General features: G+C 43.1%; 1 protein-coding gene and 1 pseudogene across 2 annotated transcripts in view; one reads left to right on the top strand and one right to left on the bottom strand.

Moving 5' to 3' along the window:
- Positions 1-15309, top strand: part of LOC108284106 (schwannomin-interacting protein 1) — a 586546-nt gene that overhangs the window by 157178 nt on the left and 414059 nt on the right. The window lies entirely within an intron of this gene.
- LOC119467252 lies at positions 11504-12107 on the bottom strand (annotated as a pseudogene).

The raw sequence follows: 15309 nt of genomic DNA, 5'->3' as shown, positions 1-15309 counted from the left end.
CATTGCAGCACTGTTTACAATAGCAAAGACTTGGAACCAACCCAAATGCCCATCGATGATAGACTGGACAGGGAAAATGTGGCACATATACACCATGGAATACTATGCAGCCATTAAAAAAATGATGAGTTCATGTCCTTTGTAGAGACATGGATGAACCTGGAAACCATCATTCTCAGAAAACTGACACAAGAACAGAAAATCAAACACTGCATGTTCTCACTCAGAGGCGGGTGTTGAACAATGAGAACACAGGGACACAGGGAGGGGAACGTCACACACTGAGGTCTGTAGGGGGGGATCTAGTGTAGGGTCAGCGGGGTGTGGGGAGGGATAACATAGGGAGAAATGCCAGATATAGGTGATGGGGAAGGAGGCAGCAAACCACATTGTCATGTATGTACCTATGCAAAAATCTTGCATGTTTTTCACATGTACCCCAAAACCTAAAAAGCAATAAAAAGTATATTAAAAAAATAGCAGCTAGTCCAATTGGATCACCAGGTCTCAGGCAGCAGAACTCAGTAAAAAGAGGAATAGGTATGTCAAGACCAGATCTTGGTGTCCCCAGTCAGGCATTGTTTAGGTTCTATCCCTTGGTTTGGGAAGGGGACATGGTTAAAGTAAATGAACACGACTTTCCCTAAAGCAAACAAGAATAGAATTTCCATGGTCTCAAAAATCAGCCTTTAGTTGATTCTGATTTGTTCCCATCTACAAATTTGTACGCATTCTGGGTCCTGGAAGCCTTGGTCTTCCCCACATACAGTGTCTGATTAAAAAAATGAGATGAAGGTGGCAGGATCCTCAAAGGCCAAACCTATCATTTTATGCCAGAGAAACCTGGGGCCCAGAGAGGACATGACTTGTCCAAGGTCACACAGCAATCTGAAGGCAGGCTTAAGAGTAGAGGACAGATATTCTGTCACTACTCAACAATGGGCCTATAGGAAGTTGATTTGTGTATCATGTATTTAAGCCATGAAGTCAAGAACTATGTGGAATATTCTTTTAAAATAGATCGCTACTTAGAAAATTTGTGACTCACAAAAATGTTTTTTAAAACTTTCTCCATTTTGAAACTGTAGAGAAAGATACTTTGCTAAGAGTGGAAGCCCAGCAGGTGAGACTCAGGTACTGAGCCACTTACTGTAAAGGGAAGAGAGAGAGAGAAAATCTGGATATTTTATTGGATTTTTCCCAGAGAGCTGGAGATTAATTATTAAGATTTTCTAATATATTTGCTCTGTAATTTCTTGGGGAGGGCAATCACCTCGTTGGGATGCATTTTTTACCAAGGGTCAGGGTATTGATTCCACTAAGGACTCATAGTCAGATGCCAAGTACGTGTGAATGGCATTTCCATATAGGTGAATGTTGGGCCAAGAGTAAGCCACTAGTAGATTCATATCCCTGAAGGACTGAAGCTAACAGGGGCTGAGTCTGATGAAATCTACCTACAGACCCAGATGGCCAGAGAAGACAAGCAAGGCAGTGACAATAATATGTGGCATTGCACTTAAGGCATTGTTGTAGCCATGTCTCGGAAAAGTATACAAGTCAAGCAAATGTTACCAAATAAGTTGAAACAACTTTAGCTATTTTAAGAAGCTGGGGAGAAAAATCACTGTGGGAATACCCTATGATTTGAATAACCTATTTCACAGGTGGCACAACTAAGTTCAGCAAGATTATGTGACTTGTCAAGGTGACATGAAAATAATGATAAGCCCGATCCTAATGATTAAGGTTATTTCACATTCAGAGTCTATTTTACTATCACACCACAGATGTCTCAAGTAAAAGAAATGCAGGCAGGGCTGAAAGACCAGGAAGCCAGAGTTAGCAAGAACAGCACCAAGAAGTAGGTTTGGTGAGCCCACTTCTAGGACTGAGTATAAGACATCCTGGGCTGGTAAGTAGTAAGTAGGTGGTTGGAGTTAGGGCAGAGGCCTAAGGCTGCTGTCAGCCTTTATGGAGGAAGGGATGCCGCTGTTATCAATGAGAGTTTCTGGAAAGTCTGTACACCCAGGTTGTATCTGCACTGAAGACCATCTGAGCCGGCCGAGTAGTATTGTTTGTCTCTGAAATGACCACTCAGATATAGCATCGACCTAATAAAATAACGTAATGGAATTTTTTACTCTGATCAGATGGTTTCAGGCCCAGTTTAGGATGACTGATCACATTCCCTGAGCTGTTCTGTCATCCTCCCTCCACTGGAGCTTGCTGGGTTGGCCGGTGACAGGATTTGAGCAATGTTGCCTTATGGCTTAGGTCTCTGTTTAACTTGAATAAGTATTGTGGGACTTAAGTCAGCTATTGAAAATAAAGAATAAAAGCATTCTGTGTCTTTTCTCTGTGTTGAGGGAATGATGGAATAATGGACTTCATTTTAGAGAAAATCAGATATATCAATATTTTCATCTGGATACTGAGAGCTTTCATACTTGGGTTTGGAAAGATGAACAAAATTCATAGCAAACTAAATGCCTTATGTATATCCCAGAAAATTTTCCTCCATGAAAAAGAGATCTTATAAGAAATCTATACCTCACTTTCTCTATCCTGTGAAAGTTAGAGATCTTTTCTTACATTTTAAGTGATACCTAATACATATATGCCTATGTATAAATGCTCCTCTAGTTCATTTGGGGGAACAGAAGGAAGACAGCAAAAGTGTTGAGAAGTTGTAAATAAATATTCAGGGTGAGAGGTTCAATTTTAACAGGGTAACAGACTTCCACTCCATAAAGTAATTCATTAAGAATTTTCTTTCCCAAATCTCTTGGTCACCCTGACCTGACTTTAGAAGTATCAAAGAGTGAGAAAGTCACATGTATCAATCATAAATGTGTATGTTCATAAAAATATGCAGAAATTTCTAAAGATCATGATTTTTAATAAAGGATTTTATAGAAGCACACAATATAACAACATTGTATTCACATGGTATTTATTTGTCAAGTTAATTTTATCTAAATAAAGTAGCAAAATAAAACCCTTAATATAAGTATGATTGAGAAATTTTTTACTATAAGAATTTTTTCCCATATTACAAAATCTTGCAGACACCATTTGTCTCTGTAAAAATTAAATATATTCATTTATACATGGTATTTTAAAAATAAGAGATGATGAGAAATTCTGGATGTGGTTACTGATGACCATGCCTATAATTAGCTCCAACTTCCTCATTAGGGAATGCTGCTTTTAAAAAGTAGGAGATTCTAAGAATAATAGCTCATCTAATTGAAGATCATTATAAACAAATTAGGATGTATTTGTGAGTTGTGCTAATGATGCATGTTAAATGAATAAAGTGATATCCTGGTGCAGAATTATGGTGAATATATTTGTCTTTACCATTCTTCGGAATTATTATTTCTTATGCTTGTGCTATTTCTATGTTTTTTGTATGTGCATGACATTTTGGAAGTAGGGAAGTTGCAACACTGGTGCTGTGCTTTACTAAATGAATGGAGCATTTCATTTAGTGAGCAGGTATGAGCTGGATTAGAGGAGCAAGAGAAGCCCTTAATGGAAGGAAGGAAGGAAGCTATAAAGAGATTGTTTCATTTTATTAATATTTGATTTAAAATATCATGTATTAAATGTTGATTCAACAGAGTAATATCATTAAGGAAAATATGAGATGTCAAAGAAAAATATGTACAGTAGTCTTCCCTTATTCTCAAGGAGATGTTCCAAGACCCCCAGTGGCTGACCAAAGCTGTGACTAGTACTGAACCCTATATATACTATGTCATTTCCTATACATGTTTGCTGTTCATACATTCCTATGATAAAGTTGAATTTATAAATTAGGCACAGTAAGAGATTAACAACAATAATAAAATAGAGCAATAATAAAACTTATTTAAATATGCCCCCCCCAAATACCTTACCCTTCTCTACTCATGCAGTTTTGGGCTGCAGTTGACCGCAGGTAACCGAAATTACAGAAGGCAAAACCACAGATAAAGGAACACTACAGAATTTTTAAAGAATGTTGGCAAAATATATTAAACCTCAAACCTGCCTTAGCAATTAACAAAACTTTTGAGGATGTCTTCTATGCAAGGAATTTTAAGCACTTTATCATGCGCCTACTTGCAAAGTGATGCAGAGCTCTGAGGAAATAATCCAAAAGAAACTTTAAAAATAATTATAATATGAAATCATCATTAATTATCTTAATGCAAATGTGTCTGTGTGACTCATGGCACTGATCCAGTGACAACTCTTCTGTCCTCCCCAGTAGTTGTCTTTCTCAGGAACAGGTGGCCCCACCTGCCCGACCACATACATCCCTCTCCTGAGAAAGGTCCACTCTCCAGGATCTCACTCCAGCTGCTGAGGGCACTCCCTGGAGGACGTGTTTAACTACATGCTCCCCAAAGACAAACTACAAGCCCAGGAGAGTGATCTCAGCAGGCAAAGTATTCAGGACACAAGAGTGGCCTCCTGGCTTCTTTTTCCCTTTGGCTCCTGGAAACAAAGAATAAGGTAACAAGTGGACTCAGCGTGGACAATTTTTAAATGTTATACATTTAGTTCAGCCTCATAACAGATGAAGTGACTTAAAAAAAAAAAAAGAGCTAATGGTTTGGGCTGGTTGTAATAGCTCCTTGTAATAGGTAGTAAAGAGTTTTCTGGATTGACGCCAAACTTACCTTCAGTGAAAAACACATGAAAGTAATTGCTTAGAGAACTTGCACACTAAAGAACAGTTCATGACATTTTAACACGATAAATGATGGTGAAATACCATTAGGGAACTAATCTTTACTGCATGGAGTTAGAAAGTTAAAAGAGAGAAAACTGAAAGTATTCTTTTATCTACTTTAAAATAATAAAAAAAAAAATTCCTGAGGGAGCTATATATTTGCTAGAAAGTACAGGGGCTTTCCTGAGATTGTACTCAGATGAAATAAGAGGTTTTGTTCTGAATGCACTTTAACATGTATCTTCATGTAGACTTGTTTTCACTGCATACCTTTATGCTATTTCTGTAAGCATTGCTTCATTGTTTTAAACTTTGGCATCAAGAATTACATGTATATTTGATGATTCAAAGAAGATAATTATAAGTTTCTCTTCTCTCTTTTTCATTATGCAAAATGTAATGAGGACACATTTACTCTCTGCCTCCTCGGTACTCAATCATGTTTGCTGTTCATTCACATTATTCACATTCTTAGATGTCCTCATGCTCCAACTGCTGCTATCCCAGGTATGGTCTCCTGGGATCCATGGTAGTTTTATAATGCTGAGATCAAAGCTCAGAGATTTAATTGCAGCCATTTTAAGGTTATGGCCCAAAAAATTTAATAAAATGAAGATTGAGGGGAGTCTTGCTTTTCCAGGATTCTTGCTCATAATGAGAATCAGTCTTTATTCATTTGACAAGTATCACTGAGCACCTCCTATGTGCCAGAATCTAAGGGGATGGAGATACGAAATGTGAGTAAAAGTCCTCACCCAAAAAAGACTACACATAACTGCAATAAATCAGCAGCTGAACAAGCTATTAAGGTACCATGTGAAAAAATGATATATAACAAAAAGATGTGATGAGGCTGTATCAGATAGAAATATTCCAATGCAAAGACACAAAGTAAGACTAAAACTCAGGGTAGTCCAAACAAAAAGCTAATTTATTAGCTTATATATCTAAAACAGAATTATTGCTGATCCTAGGCACCTCCAGTACCTAGAATGTAACTATATTTAGAGATAGATCTTTTAAAAGGTTACTGGGTTAACCTTTTAAATGGGGTCATTAGAGTGAGACCTAATCCAGTACAACTGTGTCTTTAAAAGAAGAGGTTTGGACACAGGCATGCACAGGAGGAAGTCCACATGAAGACACAGGGAGAAGAGGAACATCCACAAGCCAAGGAGAGAGGCCTCAGAAGAAACTATCCTTCCCAAAACTGTGATCTCATACTTCTGGCATCCAGAAATATGTCTTCTGTTTAACTCAGTCTGTGGTCCTGTATTATGGCAGCCCTAGCAAACTAATACTGGGCATTGACTCAGGCTCCATGGCAGCTTCTCATCAGCTCTTAGCATCACCCTTTGGGCTACAAAATAGCATCAGTTGTTCCACACTGTACGATTTCTCACTATGTTATCCAGGTGCAGCAAGAGGAAGCTTCTAGTAGCTCTCCGTGTTTTAGAATTCCCACTCTCTCCTATGCCTTTGTCTGAACAGTTGCTGTGGCTTAGGTAATGCAATTTGTGGACGAGCATAAGCCAACCAGGACTGCCCCTGAGGGTGGGTGAGGTCAGTTCCATCCAAACCACATAAGGTGAGGTCCCCAAAGTAAGATAAAGGTATATTTGTGGAGCATAGCATGGAGATAACCAACAAAGACCCAAAGAAAGTGATCAAATCTACCTGGAAAAGCTGAGCAAAAGAAACCCTGAGGAAAATTAAGGTGGGTCTTAGAGAATGAATAAGTGTTTTGTAAAGAAGGACTCAAAGAATACACACAAAGGAAGCAGCACATATAAGGGCACAGAAGAGCCTGCTATATCTGGTAAGGTAATCGATATGTCCCTGTATACCTGGAAATTTCCAGTTTTAGCCCTGGAAGTCCTACATCCTGATAACTCCCTTGGTTCCTGGCAGATATAGATTGCCTGGAACTGTATCTATTTTAAATGGAAGTCCCACATCCCAGTACCCCTCAGATTTGGACAAACTTGGGTGGTTGATCACTCTCTGTTGGGGGAATTATGAGCAAGGATTATGAAGCAAATTGGTGGGAGATAAAATTGGAAAGACTGGCTGAAACTAATGGCAAAGGGCTTTTCGTGCACCCTAGTTTGAAGTAGAGAAAAAATCTGTAGTGTTCCTCTGCCATGTTGCAAAAATAAGTTAGTAGGACATTATTCTATGGGGGTTAGAGGAAGTGTGTGTCAATCATACAAATGCCATGGACCTTTTGCCACTTGACCTGTTTCAGGAAGTTTGTGGACCTTGAGGGCGATATAGCATTTGGGAGCAGCAGAAAGTTCCAGGCCAACTCCTCTGACTCAGAGACACTGATCCCTGGGGTCAAGGGCAGCACTCTTCTTGGCACATTGCGAGGCTCCACAAATGGTTGTTGATTCTTGGTTAACAGGTTTCCCTTAGTAAATGGAATTGCCTCTTCATCTTTAACTATCCCATCTGCATACCTTCCTCTAAGAACTTTAGCTCTTTTTTCTTTCTACCTTTTCATGCCTTCATTTCCAATTGCCAACCTGGGGCTTCAAACCCACCAAACCTACTAATTAACTGCTCACCTTCCCCACAACATTACCTCTTCCACCTACTGCCTTCCGTCTATTGAGGACGCTGCCATTCTCCAGCCACCCACCCCCATGCTGTGGAATACACCGCAGCCAATGAAAACAAGTGGCTGAAGAAAACCAAGTTGCAAGCAATGATTATTTAGAATGATCTCATATTCATATAGATTACATCTAGGTACTTTCAGATATATATTAATACAAACATATAGGAAAAAATCATCGAGAAGTAGATATACCAAATATATATACCAAAGTCTTTTTTTTAAGATACAGTCTCACTCTGTAGCCCAGGCTAGAGTGCAGTGGTACAATCTCGGTGCACTGCAACCTCTGCCTCCCTGGTTCAGGCAGTTCTTGATATACCAAACTCTTTTTTTTTTTTCTTCACCAAATACTACATGGATGATTCCAGACAAGTTTATTAAACACTTCTAGGGACTCATTTCATATCTGTAAATTGGTATACTATTACCCGTTTTGCATACTATTTGGGACAATGTAGACTTAAATAATTTTAAAAATACATATTGATGATCTTTCAGCACTGACTTAAAACCTCCCAGATCTGTGGAACCCCAGAAATTTCATCCCCATTCTACTTTAATACCTGGGAAATCACAATACTGTAAACTGCCCCAGCTAAAAAGTCCAAAACCCTGAAATTCCCTCCTTTGGGTAGTCCTTGCTTGTGCACATGCTCCCTCCGGCTAAATATATCCTTGCCCTTATCCTGACAGCCAATCATTCGCCCTTTCTCCTGGATTTTAATTTCTTCTGGGCAAGGGCCTCACACACTTCCTAATTTCATTCACCTTACTGCCCAGTGGGGCTCAACGCCAGGCATTGAAGCCTCTTCTCTTGCAAGCACCCTGGAGCCCCTCAACTCTTCCTTTTTTCACGTTTTGTAGCAGCTTGTACTTTATTATATATGTAACCTTGCCATGCTGCAAGTTAACTCCCCGCCCCTCCACCCCACCGCCAATGTGATCCTCATATCAGCTCCCTCTTGAGGGCCACTGAGCTGCCTCACTTTCCTTCTGGGCTGAAGTAGTGATGCCCCGCAAGCAGGCAGTGGGCAGGTGGAGATCCACAATTAGTCGCCGCAGTTCTCTTAAAAGTATTAATACTTAAATAAGCACTCTTGGGGAGCTGCAAAGGATATTCAGGACGGGATGCAGTGGGAGCTACGCCTCATCCAAGGTACAGGCTGGAATGAGCTACAGCTGGTCTATCGTGGGCCTCAGATGGTGAAGAGGGAGTGCATTCTGGGGCTTAGTGTGGGTGGGGCAAACTTGTTCTGGTGGATGATGTTCTTCACATCTAGGAGAGCCTGGTGGTGGACACAGGCCTGACAGCAATAACACCAGGTCGACAGGTCGATGCAGCTGAAGACCAGTGGGTGTCCAGAGTTTCTGTGGTGTTGGAGCATGTGGGCATTGATGTAATGACCACAGTAGACCTGATAGACACACCCAATTCTCTTGGATTGTTCCGCAGTCCCCACAAGGTTGGGTCACGTCCAGGCCTGCTGCAGGTATGGGGCTTACTGCCACCCAATGGGGACCAGGGCAGTGGTGTTACAGCATAATATATGGCCTGGTCAGTGGGGCCCCTAGATTCCTGCATCAGCATCAAATCAGCCATGACCTGACCTCCAGCTGCCTCTCCTAGGTTCTCCTCTCTGGGGCCTGAGATTCTGGGGTCCCCTGAGATTTGCTGCCTAGCTCCAAGGTCCTGAGACTCCCAATCAGTGCACTGGAAGATATCTGGGGTGTAGTTCCCTGCACAGGTGAGGTTGAAGGGGTCTGGTAGTCTGTGCTCGAGGCTAGAGGAGTCTGAATCAGCTCAGTGCCCCCTAGAGCTTCTTCTGATGTAGTCTGGTCCAGTGTGGCTCCCTCCATGGCTGCCTTTGAGGTGGTCTGGGCCAGTGTAGTTCCTCCTACAGCCTCCTCTGAGGTAGTCTGGCCCAGCGTGGTTCCCCCAACAGCATCCTCTGAGGTGGTCTGGTTCGGAGTAGCTCCCCCGACAGCCTCCTCTGAGGTGGTCTGGGCCAGTGTGGCTGCCTCTGAGGACTGGTCCTGAGTGAGTTCCACCACAGCTGTCTCTGACTTAGTCTGGCCTGGAGTAGACTCTTTCCCAGATGATGCTGAGATGACCTTCCCCGTGCCTGCTTCCAGAACCTTCTTTTCTCATGTGGTCATCCACTCAGCTAATCTAGGTTTGGCTGGTTGGGGTGCCTTCTTGGTGATCAACTTAGAACTGGAGGGTCCCTCTTTGTCTTCTACTTTCATGACCCATAAGCTGCACCAGTATCTGTGAAGGACTTGGATGGTTTCAGTGATTGAGGCCAGGGCCCCTGATAGTAGGAGCCATGGCAGGGTCAGCAGGGATGGGGGGTCTTCAAGGACGGAGCAAGTGCAGGCAGCCATGGACTCTGAGATGGATGTCAGGTTATAGCCACCTTCTAGGATAAGGATAATGCTGCCACTGGCAAGGCCCATCAGCAGGTGGGTGAGGTGGGCCTAACCCTCAGGTGACACCTGGCAGCCCCCCCAGCGGGTCCCCTGTGCAGTGTCAAAACCAGCTGAAACCTGCAGCAGTTCTAGGTTAAACTTGTAGGCAACGGAATGCACCAGGCGATGCCAGGTGGCTAGGTAGGCACCATCACCTATGCAGGGCCCATTCCATGCCACGTTGATGGTGAAGCCTGTGCCCACAGCCTGGCCGATTTGGCTGCTGGTACCCTCATCTCCCATGGGGAAGGTGGTGCTGTAATCATAGCGGTGCAGGGACACACAGAGCACACTGGGGTCATCCCCAAACATGTACTGAGTTCCATGACCATGGTGGACATCCCAATCCATGATCAGGATCTGCAGGGCATACCCACTGATAGCCTAGGCATGGCAAGCAGCCACAGCCATGGAGTTGAAAAAGCAACAACCTCAAGCTGCGTCCTGTTCCACATGGTGTCCTGGGGAATGCACCACAGCAGCACCATTCAGAACCTCTCCTGAGAGCACGGCCTCCACCAGGCAGCAGGCAGTGCCAGTGGCAAGCTGTGCACAGGCAAAGGTGCTGGGGCAGATGTAGATGGAGTCAACGTTAGAACTCTCACTGTGCAGCTCCTGAGTTTTCATCTTCTCTGCAGCCTGGAAATGAGCTGCTTACTCAGCACTGTGGCAGGTAAACAGCTTAGCCTCTGTGGCAGGGTGCAGCGGGTGCAGTGGCAGGGTGAGGCAGCGCCTGGCAAGGCCCAGCTCCTCCAGATGGCACATGATGTGCTGGGGTACCTCGGGGTGGTGGCTGTCCCACAAGTCACAGTGATTCATCATACGTTGGTCATAGACCAGCCCTGTGTGAGACTGTAGCACTGGCCATGTCAGGATTGGGAGCACAGAGGACTCCCAGGGTCCTTCCTCCTCTCTCCTCTACATTGTCCTCCTCCATGCTGTCCCCCTCCATGGTCTCAGCTGATCTCACAGGAACTTCCCAGAAGGGCTCAAGGGCTTCCAGAGCACAGGAGACTGAAGCCTGGGCACTCCGGCGGGGGGTACCTGGGGACTCCAGCATGGGGCAAGGGTCTCCCAGAAGGGTGTGGAGTGAAGCACTGATGCCTTCAGCCAGGGTGCAGAGGTTGTAGCCACCCTCCAGAGACAGGCTCAGCTTGCCTCCTGACAGACCCATGAACAGGTGGGTTAGCTGGGTAAACCCTGCTGGAGTGGCAGCCATCTCATCCTTGGGGTCCCCTCGCAGGGCATCAAATCCAGAGCCACTAGGACCAGCTGAGGCTGGAACTCAAGGGCAACTGGCAGCAGGATGTGCAGGAAAGCAGCAATGTAGTCAGCATCCCAAATCCCCACCTGGTTCCAAGGCATATTGATGGTATACCTTTGGACTTGGCCAAAACCTGTTGTGGACCAGTTAGAGGCCTGCAAGTGGGGCCAGAACCAACCCTGCTCATAGCAGTGGATGGAGAAATAGAGGACACTTGGGTCCTGGTCAGAGGTGAACTGTGTTCCTTGACTGTGATGCACATCCCAATCCACGATAAGGACCGTCCGGATGCATTGTTTCTGTTGAGCGTAGCGAGCTGCCACAGCCACGTGGTTGAACATGCAATAGCCATCTGTGAGACTGTGCTGGGTGTGATGTCCAGGAGGCCTAATGATGACCATGCCATTCCAGATTTCAGTCCCCAGGACCACATTCACCAGCCTGAGGACAGAGCCCAAGGCCAGGCAGGCACAGGAGTATGATTTCGGATGAAGATGAACTGAGTCACAGATGTCTGCTAGGACGCGGAGTTCTCCCTCATTCATGTACTGGGTTGTTTCCATCAGATCAATATATTCTAGGCTATGAACATCAGCTCTTCCTTTTCGGCAAACCGGGCCTGAAAGGACACGCAGAAACCTAGGAGGCCCTCCCGGATCAGTTGATCCTTGATGGCATAGAGCCGCTCAGGGCCTTCTGGGAAGCTGTCATCCCAGAGGCAATGGAATTCATTTAGCTGCTCATCCAGCACCAAGCCAGTGCCAGCCAGTGCTTCAGCCTCAAGGTTCAGATCCATCCCTTGCAGTCCCATGATTAGGTCTTCTTCAATTGCTTGGCTGACCTTCTTCATTTTGCTTTTCTTCTTTACCTCCACTAGATTAGGGATGGAGCGGGGAATAGCTCCCTTTTCAATGTTTCGCTTTGAAGTGACACTGGAGTCCTGAGGGGATGACTGATGACTGGAGGTTCTGCCTACTTCTTTGCTGCCTGGTTGTGGTGGAATCCTGGCCAGTTGAGGTCATAGTTGAGGCCCTTTCAGCCTATCTCCGGCGATAATCACCCACTCTTTCACTCAGCCCATCCTGCCTGGCCCAGCCCCTCCCTCAACTCCTTGATTGCCCACTGAAACTGCCTTGCCACTTTCCAGCCCCTGGAAACACTATTTAACAACCTCTTTTTAAAGTTCTCAAACCATGCTAACTGAGCTCAGTTTCAACGCTGTTTTCCAATGCTGGCCCCTCACTGCTGATGAAATTCCCCGCTTGGCTCTTCTGAACTTGCATGTATAGCTCTATTTTCAACCCCCTAACCTGACTCCAAGCAGCGGCATTGCCACCTGCACTGCAGAAACATTCAAGTTAATATGAAAGCAGCAATCACAGCATCGCTCTAAAAGGACCCACTCACTTAAGAGTCTCTGGAACTTCTAATAGGCACTTCAACAGCAGCTTCCCACAGTTTGTCCTGTCTCTTACCACTTTTTTCTTGAAGCTTTCTCTTTCCTGTCATCCTTTACACTGCACTTAATTCTCCTGTTTCTCTCATCATTGGTTCACCTTCCTCCTTCAAACCCTAAAAATGTAAACTACCACAATCCTGAACCATAGTCCTTGACACTCTGCCCTCTGTGTCCTCATTGAAAACCTCATCTATCCCCATTACTTTTGCCATTGCTTCCAAAGAAGTTGCTTTCATATGCCATGCCTGCAATTCCACCAAATACTCAGAGGATTCCATCAGGATATTCCATAGCCAACTCAAACTCAACATAAAATTTATCTTGTTCCTCCCTCTCACCCTTTCTCCTAACTGTGTCTATTAAAACACTGCCAATCTCCCATTCACTCAGTCATCCTTGAGTTCTTCCCCTTCTCCTGTCTTTGCCAAATCATACCTAGTCTAACTCTTGAATCCATCACTGCATCCTATTCTTATTTTTACTTCCAAACAGTTACTGTCCTGAGAGTGCCTGATGGGAAATGGAAGGGGGATCCTTTTATTTTTTACTTTATATATCTCTATGTTTAAATTGTTAAAAAGTAATCATATGTAACTATTTTCAAGCAAAGATAATACATGTTAATTGTGGAAACATTAAATTAAAATAATACATGATCATCACAGAAAATTAAAATTGCAAATAAGCATAAAGAGCAATATAAAACCATCTGAAGGCCAGGTATGGTGACTCACACCTATAATCCTAGCACTTTGGGAGGTCAAGGCAGGCGGATCATCTGAGGTCAGGAGTTTGAGACCACCTTGGCCAATGTGGCAAAACCCCGTCTCTACTACAAATACAAAAATTAGCTGGGAGTGGTGGCGCACACCTGTAATCCCAGCTACTCAGGAGGCTGAGGCACAAGAATCACTTGAACCCAGGAGGTGAGGTTGCAGTGAGCTGAGTTGTACCACTGCACTCCAGCCTGGGCAACACAGCAAGACTCTGTCATAAAATAAATAAGTAAATAAATAATAAAAATAAAACCATCTGAAATGTCACCACCAGAGGTACCATTGCTAGCAGTGTGGGAAACTGCCTACCAGTCCTTCCTCTGGGCACCATTGCTGATGGCGATGCAAAGACTAATGAAGGCATCTCCCCAGCTTGCCTTGCCGTCCTCCCCACTGACCGTGACCCTTAGCAAGTTGCAAAGCCCTCTCATTTGCTTCAGCACTTGTAGGGCCTCTGGAATCTGTCAGTATATTTTCATTACCATCACCCTTGTCAAATCTCTCATGATTTCTCCCCTGCTCTCTGGCAGTGGCCTCCTATTGGGCTTTCACTTATTTCCTGTCTCCCTCCTTGCATCAGTCACCCGACAGCCTCTAGATTAATCTTCCTAAAGCCTAGCTCTGATCATGTTATTCCCTTGTTTAAAAACCTTCAGCAACTCCCTATTGCCTATAAAAAGTGCCAAACTCCATGATCTGGACTAAAACTGAACTTCACTGTTCCCTTGAGAACTTTTCTTCCCCTCAGTTCTTGTTCATATTATTTTCTGTAAGAGAAATACCATTTTATCCAAGCATTTCTATCCATTACAATGCCCCTCTTTTAGATAATTTAACAAGTATGAAAAAAATTTGCACAAGAATGAATGTTCATTACAGTCAAGTCTATGACAGGGGAAAATTAAAGCCAACTTAAATGTTCACCAGAAAGCAACCAATTAGGTAAGTATGGTACATGCAGTTTTTCAATGGAATACAGTTCAGCTGTTAAAATGACACATGTATGTATATATACACATTGTATTTATTATATAGACATAGGAAAAACCTATATTCTCAATATTATATAGACATGGGGAAAGTCTATAGAATACTGTCAATCTATATATATAGTATAAACATACCATATATAGCATACACTGTGTAGTATATATGTACACTGCATTTATTATAACGACATGGGGAAAGTCTATAGAATATTGTCAATCAAAACAGGAAATTATAGAATTCTTTTGTAAATATATTTTAAAAGCTCATTTGCAGAGCTTTTTGGAAAGACATTAAATTATAATAGAGGTAAACTTTAGGTGGTTGAATTTGTTGATATTTACTTTGTTTTGGTATTTTGCATTTAATTTGAATTTATTTAAACACAAGCCAATTACAGCTGTTACCATTTATTGTGGGCTATTTGCCACGTACTGTGTTTGATGTTTTACCTTTGATTATTTATTTAGTTCTGACTGTCAGGGGAGCAAAGAAGTGTTCCCAGGGTCATACCACTAGTGAGAGGCAGAGATGGGATTCAAACCTACTTATCTGATTCCAAAGCACCTCTTAGGCATTCCGTTACATAATACTGAAGTATCATTTTTCCAAAAATAAAAGCTAATAAAATATGTTCTCTCAGTCTTACACAGCTGCACTTAATTGCTCCCCCAAGACCTTCTCCCGTCCCCATATCCCCAAGTATGACAACCATGGAAGAAGGCAGAATGAAAGTTATATAAGACAGACACACAGAGCACAAATAAAGGTTTTAAAAATATAAACAGCATCATTTTACATATTACATTATCCTGTGAATTGGTTTACATTTAAAATATGCATCCTGTATGTCTTCCCTTGTCTGTACATATTGATCAACCTCAATGTATCTGTGAACACTTTCATAGTAATCTATCATGTGGATGTGCTATAATCATTTAACCAGTCCCCTATGGATGATCATTTATGTCATTTGTAAATTTTGCTACTATAAACAATACC

This window comes from Cebus imitator, unplaced genomic scaffold (assembly GCF_001604975.1).
Source record: "Cebus imitator isolate Cc_AM_T3 unplaced genomic scaffold, Cebus_imitator-1.0 Scaffold270, whole genome shotgun sequence".
NCBI lineage: Eukaryota > Metazoa > Chordata > Mammalia > Primates > Cebidae > Cebus > Cebus imitator.
The sequence above is the reverse complement of the archived record's forward strand: the minus strand, read 5'-3'. Positions and strand labels throughout refer to the sequence as shown.